General features: G+C 36.6%; 1 protein-coding gene across 45 annotated transcripts in view; it reads left to right on the top strand.

The window, feature by feature from the left end:
• Nucleotides 1-12011, top strand: part of EHBP1 (EH domain binding protein 1) — a 479572-nt gene that overhangs the window by 168626 nt on the left and 298935 nt on the right. The gene's annotated exons all lie outside the window — the stretch shown is intronic.

The following is a 12011-nucleotide window of genomic DNA, read 5'->3' as shown; positions in this document are numbered from 1 at the left end:
GGTAGAGTGGGCAGTCTGGGTGGAGCTAATGGTTTCCCTGCTGCTGGAGGATCTGGGTCTCTGCTTGGCAGGCATGATATAGGATGGATTCATGTATCTAGACTAAGTAGGTGTTTCGACTGTCAAGATGATCTTTAAAATTCTTTCCAAGTCTGAGATTTTAGGATTCAGTAAAATGACAAAGACAACCTGGAGGGTGCAATTCAATACTTTATTCTTTAAGTAAGCAACGCTCGCAAAGTGAAAGAACATTTAGGTCAGGAGCCCTGGTTTCTAGTCTGGCCCTGTTGCTGTCCAGCTGAACACATATGTAAAATTAAAAGATTGTGTACAAGATCTCCAGGCTAAAGTGCAGCTCTCAAAAAAATTCTATTGTTGTGACTTTTGCAGCCCAGTGCTTTGGGAAGAGGAAGTAGGATTGGCAATAGGTTTGGTAAGGCTCGAAACTCAGAGACGTTTATAAAATAAAAGGTAAAGGATGGCTTGCCGTGTGCATGCTTGGAGAAATCAGGGTAGGAATTGAAGAGACCGTGCAAAGATATTATAAGGAAAGGACAGAGATTAGAAGACTAGTTCTCACTGACTCCACTGTTTTGCGTTTTCAAGGGTTTTGACATAGAAGATATGACATTGCTCCCTCCCCTCCTTCTTGGAAGAAAATGATAGATTCTCTTCCTTTAACTTACTCTAATTCTGAAACTGCTGATTTCTTGGAATCTCTGGACTTTCAAAGCTTTTAGTTAAATTCTTCAAGTTTTAAAAGCCTACATTTTAATTCATAGCTACAGTTTTGGTGTGAAGAATTTTAAAGAATTAAAAGACCTTAAGACATCTACACATTTTAAAGAACAAAATTTTAAATGCTGCTTTTGTTATGAGAGGATAATGTGGCACTAGCTGTAGTATCATTTATATTGTGACTTATTGTGAACACTTGGATATTATATTTTCTTGGGATAATGTATTAATGTTTTTAATACTCATTTTTCACAGATTTAAACCATACCAGCTTTATATAATTCATCATTTTAGTTTCTATGTAGTTACGAAGCTCAGAAAATTGTAGATCCTGATGCAGTGAAAGTTGATTAGTAGAAAGATCAGTATGAGGTGGAAGCTTGAATCAAAAACAAGACAAAATAAAACGCCCCCAACAATCTGTGTTATAGTTGTAGCATAAGCAGCTACCACATATACTGAGTTCATATCTTGTAATATGTAGTCATGCATTTTTCTTTATGATTTTAAAACATTTTCATTTCCTAGAGTTCTTTACTAGGGTAGTATCTTCTGTTGTTAGAAAATGGATACAGAAATGAAAATTGGTACCTTTTGCCATCTGTTAGTGTATGGACTTGTGTTTGTGCAAGCCAGCAAAATTTGCTATTTCTCGCAACTAGAGTAAAAATTAATCTTTCTAGTTTGCAGAGCTTTTAGGGATCATTAATTATCATCTCTACCCCCAACATTCATATTCCTACACATATATGCACAGATCTTTTTTTTAAAAGCTTAAATGAACATTGAAACATTTATGTGTAAGTTTGTTAGCATTAATGTTGACCAGTAGAAGCGATTAGATAAGTGTCACTATAGAAAGGGTAGTTGGTTGCTATAAGACTTGGTGGGGCTGTTTTGGTATTTACCTAAAGTGAAAGGAGCCGTTATGTTTAATTTGGTACTGATGCTGAAAGAAACTACACCTAAATGTTAATTAACATTTGTTATGGAGTGGGGATGGAGGATTAAAGAATTCCCTACAGCCTTCACTGAGCTTCATCAAATATTAACATTTTGCCACATTTGCTTTATCATTGTTTTCTTTTTCTCTCTCTATACATGTATTATTTCTTTTTTGGAAGAATTTGAGAATAAGTTTCAAAATAATTTTTCTCTATCCCTGAATACTTTAATGCGTGTTCCAGATATCCTTTGTTGTATTAAAAAAAAAAAATCACAAAACCTAATTGTGTGAACCAGAGGTCAGGAAACTACAACCCATGGAGCCAAATCCAACCTTCTACCTGTTTTGAACAGCCTGTGAACTAAGAATGGACTTTACGTTTTTAGATGTTTGGAAAAACTCAAATGAAAGAATATTTCATGACACATGAAGATTATATGAAATTCAGACTTCCTTGTCCATAAATAAAATTTTGGAACATAGCCACGCTCATTCATTTACATATTGTCTGTGATCGCTTTTGTGCTACTACACCAGAGTTGAGTAGTTGTGACAAAGACTGTGTGGCTCTCAAAGCCTAAAAAATTACTCTCTGGCCCTTTACGGAAAAAGTTTGCCAATCCCCGGTATAAATCAACAACCAGATATTATGCTTACACATCTGTAAGTCAGCACTTTGGGCAAGAGATGGTTTATCTCTACTCCATAATATCTGGGGCAACAGATGGGATGGCTGAAAGGATGGAGAGAGCTGTGAAAGTTTGACTGGGACCATGTCTGGGGCCTTGATTCTTTTCCAAGAATCTGTTGGGGCTGCAGTGTCCAAGGTGGCTTCTCCACTCACATGTCTGGTGCCTGGGCTAGTGGCTGGCTAGCATCACTTACTCCATGCATAGCAGTCTCATTGTAGTTGAACTTCTTAGATAATGTCTGGCTTCCACCAGAGCAAGTTTTTCAAGAGGACAGGTGGAAGGTGAAAGGCTGTGTCCTAGCCTCCACAGTCCTATAAATTAATCAAACCCCTAAGACCAGCCCAGATTCAAGGAGAGGGAAGGAATAGTTTCCACTTCTCCATGAAGCAGTGGCATGCACATACAGGAAGGAAAGGAACTACCACAGTGTGTATTTCTGAAGACTATTTTTATTAAACTTTTTATTTTGAGATAATTCACTCAGTTGTAGGAAATAATAGAGATCCTGTGTACTCTTTACTGTTTCTTCCTCTGATAACATCTTGAAAAACTATAGTATAATATTACAACCAGGATATTGACGTCGATATAGTCAAAATACAGAACATTTCCATCACAACAAGGATCGCTCATGTTCTCCTATTATAGCCATACCGATTTCCTTCCCATCCCTGCTTACCCGTCCTTAACCACAAGCAAACTCTAATCTGTTCTTCATTGCTATAATTTTGTCATTTCAAGAATGTTAAATGGAATAATATAGTATGTAACCCTTTGCGAGTTGGCTTTTTTCGTTAGCATAATTCTCTGGAGATTCACACAGGTTGTTGCAAGTATCGATAGTTCATTCCTTTTTGTGGAGTAGTATTCTGTGGTATAGATGTACCACTGTTTGTTTAACCATTCACCTGTTGAAAGACATTTTTACTATGTTGAGTCTTCCAATCCATGAGCGAAGTATATCTCTTCATTTATTTGGATCGTCTTTGATTTCTTTCATCAGCATTGTGCAGTTTTCAATGTACAAGTCCATTACATGTTTTCTTAGATTTACACATATTTCATTTTTTAAAGCAATTATATTGTATTGTGTTTTTAATTTTGTTGTACGTAGAAATACAATTGACATTTGTATGTGTATTTTCAATCCTGTGACCTTGTTAAACTCAATTATTCTAGGAGTGTTTTTTGTAGATTCCTTGTAATTTTTTTTATGTAGACAATCATGACATTTGCAAAGAGGGACAGTTATTTTTTCCTTTCCCATCTGTGTGCCTTTCATTTCTTCTTCTTGCCTTAGTGTACTCTCTAGAACTTCCAGCGCTATGTTGAGTAAGAGTGGTGAGAGTGGATGTCTTTACTGTGTTCTCAGTCTTAGGGAGAAAGCATTCAGTCTTTCACCATTAAGAATAATGTTGGCTATACATTTTTTGTAGATGCTCATTATAAAGTTAATGAAGTTCCATTCTATTCCTGTTTTTATCATGAATGGGTGTTAGATTTTGTCAATGCCTTTTCTGCATTATTTAATATAATCAGGTAATTCTTCTTTAGCCTGTTAACATGGTAGATTACATTGATTGATTTCCAAATATTGAGACAGGCTGGCATTCCTGGAATAAACCTCACTTGTTCATGGTGTGTAATTCCTTTTATAGATTGCTGAATTATATTTGGTAATATTTTGTTAAGGAATATTCATGAAGGATGTTGGTCCATCGTTTTCTTTTTTTGTACTGTCTTTGGTTTTGGTATTGGGCTAATACTAGCTTCATAAATGAGTTGGGAAGTGTCTCCTTTTCTAGTTTTTGGAAGGGATTGTGTAGCATTGGTGTTTATTCTTCTGTAAATGTTTCATAAAATTCTTCAGTGAAAAGGGGGTCTGGAGATTTCTTTTTGGAGAGTTTTTAAATTATGAATTCAATTTTCTTAATAGTTATTAGGGCTATTCAAATTATCTATAGGCATACCTTGGAGATAGTGTGAGTTTATTTCCAGACCACCGCAATAAAGTGAATATTGCAATAAAGTGAGTCACACAAATTTTTTGGTTTCCCTTTACGTATAAAAGTTGTGTTTATACTCTACCATAGTCTAAGTGTGCAATAGTGTTATGTCTAAAAATCCCAAAGTACCTACCTTAATTAAAAAATACTTTATTGCTAAAAAATGCTAACCGTCATTTGAGCCTTCAGTGAGTCGTAATCTTTTTGCTGGTGGAGGGTCTTGTAAAAAATGCAGTATCTGCAAAGTGCAATAAAGCAAAGCGCACTAAAACGAGTTATGCTTCTATTTCATATTGAGTGAGTTGTGGTAGTTTGTATTTTTTGCGAAAGTGATCCATTTCGTTGAAGTTGTCAGATTTATGTGTGTAGAATTGTTTGCAGTATTCCCTTGGCATCTTTTTCCTGTCTGCAGGATCTTTGGTGATATCCCTGTTTGCATTCCTGATGTTGGTAATTTATATTCTCTCTCTTTTTTTCTTTGTCAGTGATGCTACAAGTTTTTCAATTTTATCAATCTTTTCAAAGAACTAGTGCTTTGTTTCATTGATTTTTCTCTATTGTTTTTCTGTTTTCAGTGTCATTGATTTCTGCTCTTTGTTATTTCCTTCCTTCTGCTTGCTTTTAGTTTATTTTGCTCTTCTTTTTCTAGGTGCTTGATGGGGAAGCTTTGATTGTTGATTTGAAACTTTTCCTGTTTTCTAATGTATGCATTTAGTGCTATAAATTTCTTTCTTAGCACTGCTTTAATTATGTTGCACTAATTTTGATATATTGTATTTTCCTTTTTATTCAGTTCTATGTATCTTTCCATTTCCTTTGAGACTTCCTCTTTGACCCAGGTATTATGTACAAGTGTGTTTTTTAGTTTCCAAGTATGGAGATTTTCATGTTATTTTTCTGTTACTGATTCCTAGTTTGCTTTCATGTAGTCAGAGAGAACATACTCTTCATGATTTAAATTCTTTTAAGTTTCTTGTGGCTTTTGTTATGGCTCAGGATATGGTCTTTCTTGGTGTACGTTCTGTGGGCACTTGATAAGAATGTATACTCTGTTCTTGTTGGGTGGAGTATTCTATAAAGGTTGATTAGATCTTGTTGGTTGATGGTGTTGTTGAGTTCTATACCTTACTGATTTTCTGCTGGTTGTTCTATCACTGTTGAGAGAGGGATGTGGACGTCTTCAATATAACTGTATGTTTATCTATTTCTCTTTTCAATTCTCTCAGTTTTTGTCTCACATATTTAGCAGCTTAGTTTTTTGGGATATACACATTTGGGATTTTCTGTCTCTTTGGTTAGTTTACCTTTTAATCATTGTATAATGTCCTTCTCTGTGTCTGATAGTTTTCTATGCTCTGATATGCTCCTTTTCTGATATTAATATAGCCTTTCCTTTGGTTAATGTTTGCTTTATAAAGCTCTATCTTTTTACTTTCAGTTTGCTTATATTGTTACATTTGAAGTGAGTTTCTTGTAGACAACCTATAGCTGGGTCATGTGTTTTAATCCACTCTGCCAGTGTGTGTCCTTTAATTTTTGTATTTAAATCATTTACATTTAACGTAAGTATTGATATGTTAGGGTTGATGTATGTCATTTTAGTCTTTGTTCTCTCTGTTTTTCATTTTTGTGTTTTCTTTTCCCTTCTTTACTGTGGGTTTTTTGAACACTTTTTGGAATTCTATTTTAATTTATTTATAGTGTTTTTGAATGTATCTCTTTATTACAGTTTTTTTTTAGTGACTGCTCTCTAGTTATTACATTATATACACGTAATTTATCACCCCCACCCAGCAATGAGGTGCACCTCCCACTCCTGATTGGGTTGGTGTCAGAGGAGGCTGAGTGGAGAGTCAGAACTTTCATCATCACTCAGTTGTATTGAGAACTCCCAATCCTGCTCAGTAACAATGAGAATGCCCCCTGCCCTACTCGAGTGTCAACAGAGGTTGATAGAGAAACTCATTACTGCTGGATGGGGGTGAGAGTCCAGGCTCCTTTTGTGGTCTTCACTGAAACCACAGGTAGAGGAAGCCTTGATGCTGACTGCCAGAGATGAAATCCTGCCTCTCTATTTGGCCTCCTTTGACACCACCTCAGTGGGCGCCCTGTTACAGTCTTGTGAAGACTGAAGTCCAGGTACCCCACTTGGCCTTTGCTGGCATACCTGGGCATGGAGGGGGGTGGTCACAGCTTCTCTGTAGTGTTCAAATGATATAGAGTGGTTATTTTCTGAAAGCTTTTGGTCTTGCTAGACTACCCCTTTTCTGGTCCTTTAACTTGAGTTGGAGCTTTTTATGTGTGAACCCACTGGTATTTTTGGATTGCTGGTTTCTTCAGCTCCAAGTCTAGAATTTTTGAGGCTGAGTTCCCTAGCTGGTCTGCCTTCTTTCCATCCTTTAGAATCTTATGTTTGTTTATATATAATGTCCAGTGTTTTTAGTTGTGCTTAGAGGAATAGGGAGAATTATGTCTAGTCCATCTTTCCAGAAGTGGAAGTCTAGTCCTCTCGTGATTTTTTTTAGCCTGACTTCCTGCTTGTCTATGATACTGTTTATGAGGATGCCTGATTAATCAACAGTGAGAACAGTGTGCCTGATCCAGATTAATTTAGTGGTGCTTCATTGCTTTAAAATTGCAAAAGTAAATTTATTTATCTGCACAGTATGTGAACATTTTTAGATCTACAAAGGTAATCTGTCAGCATGTAGTTACTGAGCACAAATGAGTAGGAATTGAAGGAGACATAGAGAACAAGTGGTCTAGCAGGGATCAACAGAGTATGTTATGAACTATCTGTACTTTTCTAAAATCTTCTTCAATATTCTTGCTTCCTTTTTATGATGTTAAATATTAGATGGAGACAGAAAAAAGAGATTGAAGTAGAATTCATCAGAGTAGAAACCATAAAGGAAAATATTGATATATTTATCTAGTTAATAATTTAAAGATTTTTAGTGTTAACAACACTATAAACAAAGTAGAAAGGCAATCAGCAAACTGGGGAAAATATGTCAGTAAAAAAGATTATCCAACCAGAGGCACTCACAACTCGAATATACATCTACATGGTAGGGGGCTTTGGAGAGAAGAAGAAGAAAAGAGAGAAAAAAAGAAGAAGAAGATTGGCAACAGATGTTAGCTCAGGTGCCAATCTTTAAAAACAAACAAAACAAAACACATATTTAAAAAAAGAAAGAAAGAAAGATTACCATGGTTACATCAGCAACATGGCAGAGTGAGTTGTTCCTTTTGTCTCTCCCCCTTTTGAACTACAACCAAATGTACTTTCATTGACCAACAGAGGAAGCCTACACAGCACAACAGGACTCCTGAGAGACATACGCAGCTATGCATCTGAGGGTGGATTGACTGGCTCTCTGGAAAGTGGTGGGGATAAGTGAACACTCCCTCTCCTCCCCCAGCAGCCCTGTGCACATGCACGAACACTTTCCAACCTGGCATGAAAGCCCTGAAATTGGGAATGTGCCCCGGGGTGAGTGTAGGAAGAGGTGGTGGCAGCCCTTAGCCTGCTCATGATTTCTTTCCCAGTGTGGAGGAGGGGAGCCCACTGTGCCCCTGCGGCCCCAAGGAGAGGCTCTGGCTCAGTCCCTAGAGGACACCTGGCCCACCAAGCACAGTCCACACAAGCTCCTGAGTGCTCCCCAGGCCAGTGCATGCACCCATAGTACCCCCACAACTTCCAGCAGATGGGGTGGGGACCAGAAATTGTTCCTGCTTCCCCCAGGTGGTAGCAGGTAGAATCTGTGACCTAATGCTACTACAAATGCCCTGACAAAAGATTAGTTCATCAAACACCCTGAGAAACCACAGCAACAGTTCAGATCAGAGGAAAATGACAATTCTCTGGAAACCAACCCTGGAGGCACAGAAATTTACAATCTCACTGACAGAGAATTCAAAATAGTTGTCAAAAAGAAACTCAGCAAGTTACAAGAGAGCACAAAAAGACTGTTCAGTGAGCTCAGGAATAAAATGAATCTCTTCACCAAAGAGATTGAAAGTGAAAAAAAAAGTGGAAATTCTGGATATGAAAAACAAAATTAATGAAATAAAAAATAATCTAGAATCCTTAAAGAATAGAGCTCATGTTATGGAGGAAAGAGTTAGTGATTTAGAGGATAAAAATATAGATATGCTACAGGTGAAGGAGGAGACAGAACTAAGTTTTTTTTTAAATGAAGGAATCCTTTGATAAATATCCGACTCAATTAGGGAAAGCAACATAAGGGTTAGAGGTATTCCAGAAGGAGAAGAGAGGGAGAAAGGAGCAGAGAGGTTGTTCAAAGAAATAATAGCTGAGACTTCCCAAACCTGGGGAGGGAACCGGATTTACAAATACATGAAGCTAACAGAATGCCTAATTACATCAATGCTGAAAGACCTTCTCTAAGGCATATAATAGTAAAACTGGCAAAATTCAGTGACAAAGACAAATATTAAGGGCAGCAAGGCAGAAGAAAATAACGTACAAAGGAACCCCTATCAGGCTTTCATCAGATTTCTTGGCAGAAGTGGCACAGGCTAGAAGAGAACGGAATGATATATTCAAAATACAGAAAGACAAAAGCTTTCAGCCAAGAATACTCTATCCAGCGAAACTTTCCTTCAGATATGATGGAGAAATAAAAGCTTTCCCAGATAAACAAAAGCCGAGGGAGTTCATTGTCACTAGACCTCTCCTACAAGAAATAAAGATGCCCACACACTGGAAACAAAAAGGCAAAGGTCTACGAAGCTTTGAGCAAGGAGAGAAAAATCAGAAAACTCTAGCTGTCTATCATAACAGGGAAGCAAATACTAAATTATAACTTAAAAGATAAAGGGAAGAAAAGCATCAAAAGTAACTATAAACACTTCAACTTAAGTCACAAACTCACAACATTAAAAACAGAATAATTTGTAACAATAACTCAGAAGGGCAAGAGGAAAGGGATGGAACCTGCTTAAGTTAATGGAGATAAGAGGTTATGAGAAAATGGACTGTTTCATCTATGAGATCTTTCATACAAACCTCATGGTAACCACTAAACAAAAAATCAGAGCAGAGCCACAATTCACAAAAAGAGAGAAAACTGAGAAAACCTCCTCAGAAAACCACCAAAATGAAACGGCAGGCAGAAATACAAAGGAACAGAAACAATGAAACCAGAAAACAAGAGATGAAATGGCAGTATTAAGCCCTCATATATCAATAATCACTCTAAATATAAATGGATTGAATTCTCCAATCAAAAGACACAGAGTAGCTGGGTGGATTAAAAAGCAAGACCCAACAGTATGCTACCTGCAGGAAACACATCTCAGTTCTAAAGACAAACACAGGCTTAGAGTGAAGGGATGGAGGACGATACTCCAAGCTAATGGAAAACAAAAGAAAGCAGGTGTTGCAATACTTACATCAGAGAAAGCAGACTTCAAGTTAAAAAAAAACAATGAGAGACAAAGAGGGGCAGTATATAATGATAAAAGGGACATTCCACCAAGAGGACATAACACTTAACTAATGTATGTGATATAACACAGGGGCATCAAAGTACATAAAGCAACTATTAACAGATGTAAAGAGAGAAATTAACAGCCACACAATAATAGTAGGGGACCTCAACACCCTACTTACACCAATAGATAGATCATCCAGACAAAAAGCCAACAAGGAAATAGTAGATTTAAACAAAATACTTGATCAGATGGACTTAATAGATATATACATAGCATTCCATCCCAAAACAGCAGAATACATTCTTCTCAAGTTCACATGGATCATTCTGAGAGATAGACTGTATCTTCTTGGGAAACAAGGCAAGCCTCAATAAATTTAGGAAGATTGGAATCATCTCAAGCATCTTTTCTGACCACTATGCTATGAAACTAGAAATCAACTTCAAGAACAAAACTGAGAAAGTCAGAAATATGTGGAGACTAAACAACATGCTAGTGAACAACTATTGGATCAATGAAGAAATCAAAGGAGAAATTAAAAAATACGTGGAGACAAAAGGAAATGAAAATATAACATACCACCTTTTATAGGATGCAGCAAAAGCAGTCATAAGAGGGATTCATAGCAATACAGCCCACCTCAACAGACAAGAAAAATCTCAAATAAGTAATCTTAAACTGCACCTAACAGAACTAGAAGAAGAAGAACAAAGACCAAAGTCAGCAGAAGGAGGGAGTTAATAAAAATCTGAGCAAAAATAAATGAAATAGAGACTAAAAAAGCAGTAAAAAGGGTTAATGAAACTAAGAGCTGATTTTTTGAGAAGATAAACAAAATTGACAAATCCTTAGCCAGACTCACCAAGAAAAAAGAGAGAAGGCTCAAATAAATAAAATTAGAGATGAAAGAGGAGAAATTACAACAAATACTGCAGAACTACAAAGGATTATAAAAGAATACTATGAAAAACTGTATGCCCAGAAAATGGATAATCTAGAAGAAATGAATAAATTCTTAGACTCATACAACCTCCCAAAACTGAATCAAGAAGCAATAGATAATCTGAATAGACCAATCACAAGCAAAGAGGTTGAAACAGTAATCAAAAACCTCCCAAAAAACAAAAGTTCAGGACTAGATCACTTCTCTGGAGAATTCTACCAAACATTTGAAGAAGATTTAATACCTGTCTTTCTCAAACTATTCCAAAAAATTGAAGAAGGCGGAATGCTTCCTAACTCATTCTGTGAGGCCAACATTACCCTGATACCAAAACCAGACAAGGACAACACAAGGAAGGAAAGCTACAGGCCAGCATTGCTGATGAACATTGATGCAAAAATCCTCAACAAAATATTGGCAAACCGAATACAGTAATAGATTAAAAAGATCATACACCATGATTGAGTGGGATTCATACCAGGGACACAGGGATGGTTCAACATCCGCAAGTCAATGTGATACATCACATTAACAAAATGAGGAACAAAACCCATGTGATCATCTCAATAGATGCAGAGAAAGCATTTGACGAGATCCAACATCCATTTATGATAACAACTCTCAATAAAATGGGTGTAGAAGGAAAGTACCTCAACATAATAAAGGCCATATATGGCAGACCCACAGCCAACATCATACTTAATGGTGAGAAACTGAAAGCCTTCTCTGTGAGAAAAGGAACAAGATAAGTGTGCCCATTCTCGCCCTTCCTATTCAACATAGTACTGGAGGTTTTGGCTGGAGCAGTTAAGGAAGAAGAAGAAATAAAACAAATTCAAATTGGAAAGGAAGAAGTGAAACTCTTGCTGTTTCCAGATGACATGATTCTATATAGAAAACCCTAAAGAAACATCAGAAAACTATTAGAAAATCAACAACTACAGCAAAGTTGCAGGGTACAAAATCAACCTACAAAAATCAGTTGCATTTCTATACACTAACAACTAACTAGCAGATAAATCAAGAATACAATCCCATTTTCAATCGCAGCAAAAAGAATAAAATATCTAGGAATAAACTTAACCAAAGAGGTGAAAGACCTATACATTGAAAACTATATAAGACATTATTGAAAGAATTGAAGAAGACATAAAGAAATGGCAAGATATTCCATGCTCATGAGTTGGAAGGATCAACATAGTTAAAATGTCCATACTACCTAA

The sequence above is a fragment of the Equus przewalskii genome, chromosome 14 (assembly GCF_037783145.1).
Source record: "Equus przewalskii isolate Varuska chromosome 14, EquPr2, whole genome shotgun sequence".
NCBI lineage: Eukaryota > Metazoa > Chordata > Mammalia > Perissodactyla > Equidae > Equus > Equus przewalskii.
Note: the sequence above shows the minus strand (reverse complement) of the source record. Positions and strands in the feature narration are given on the sequence as shown.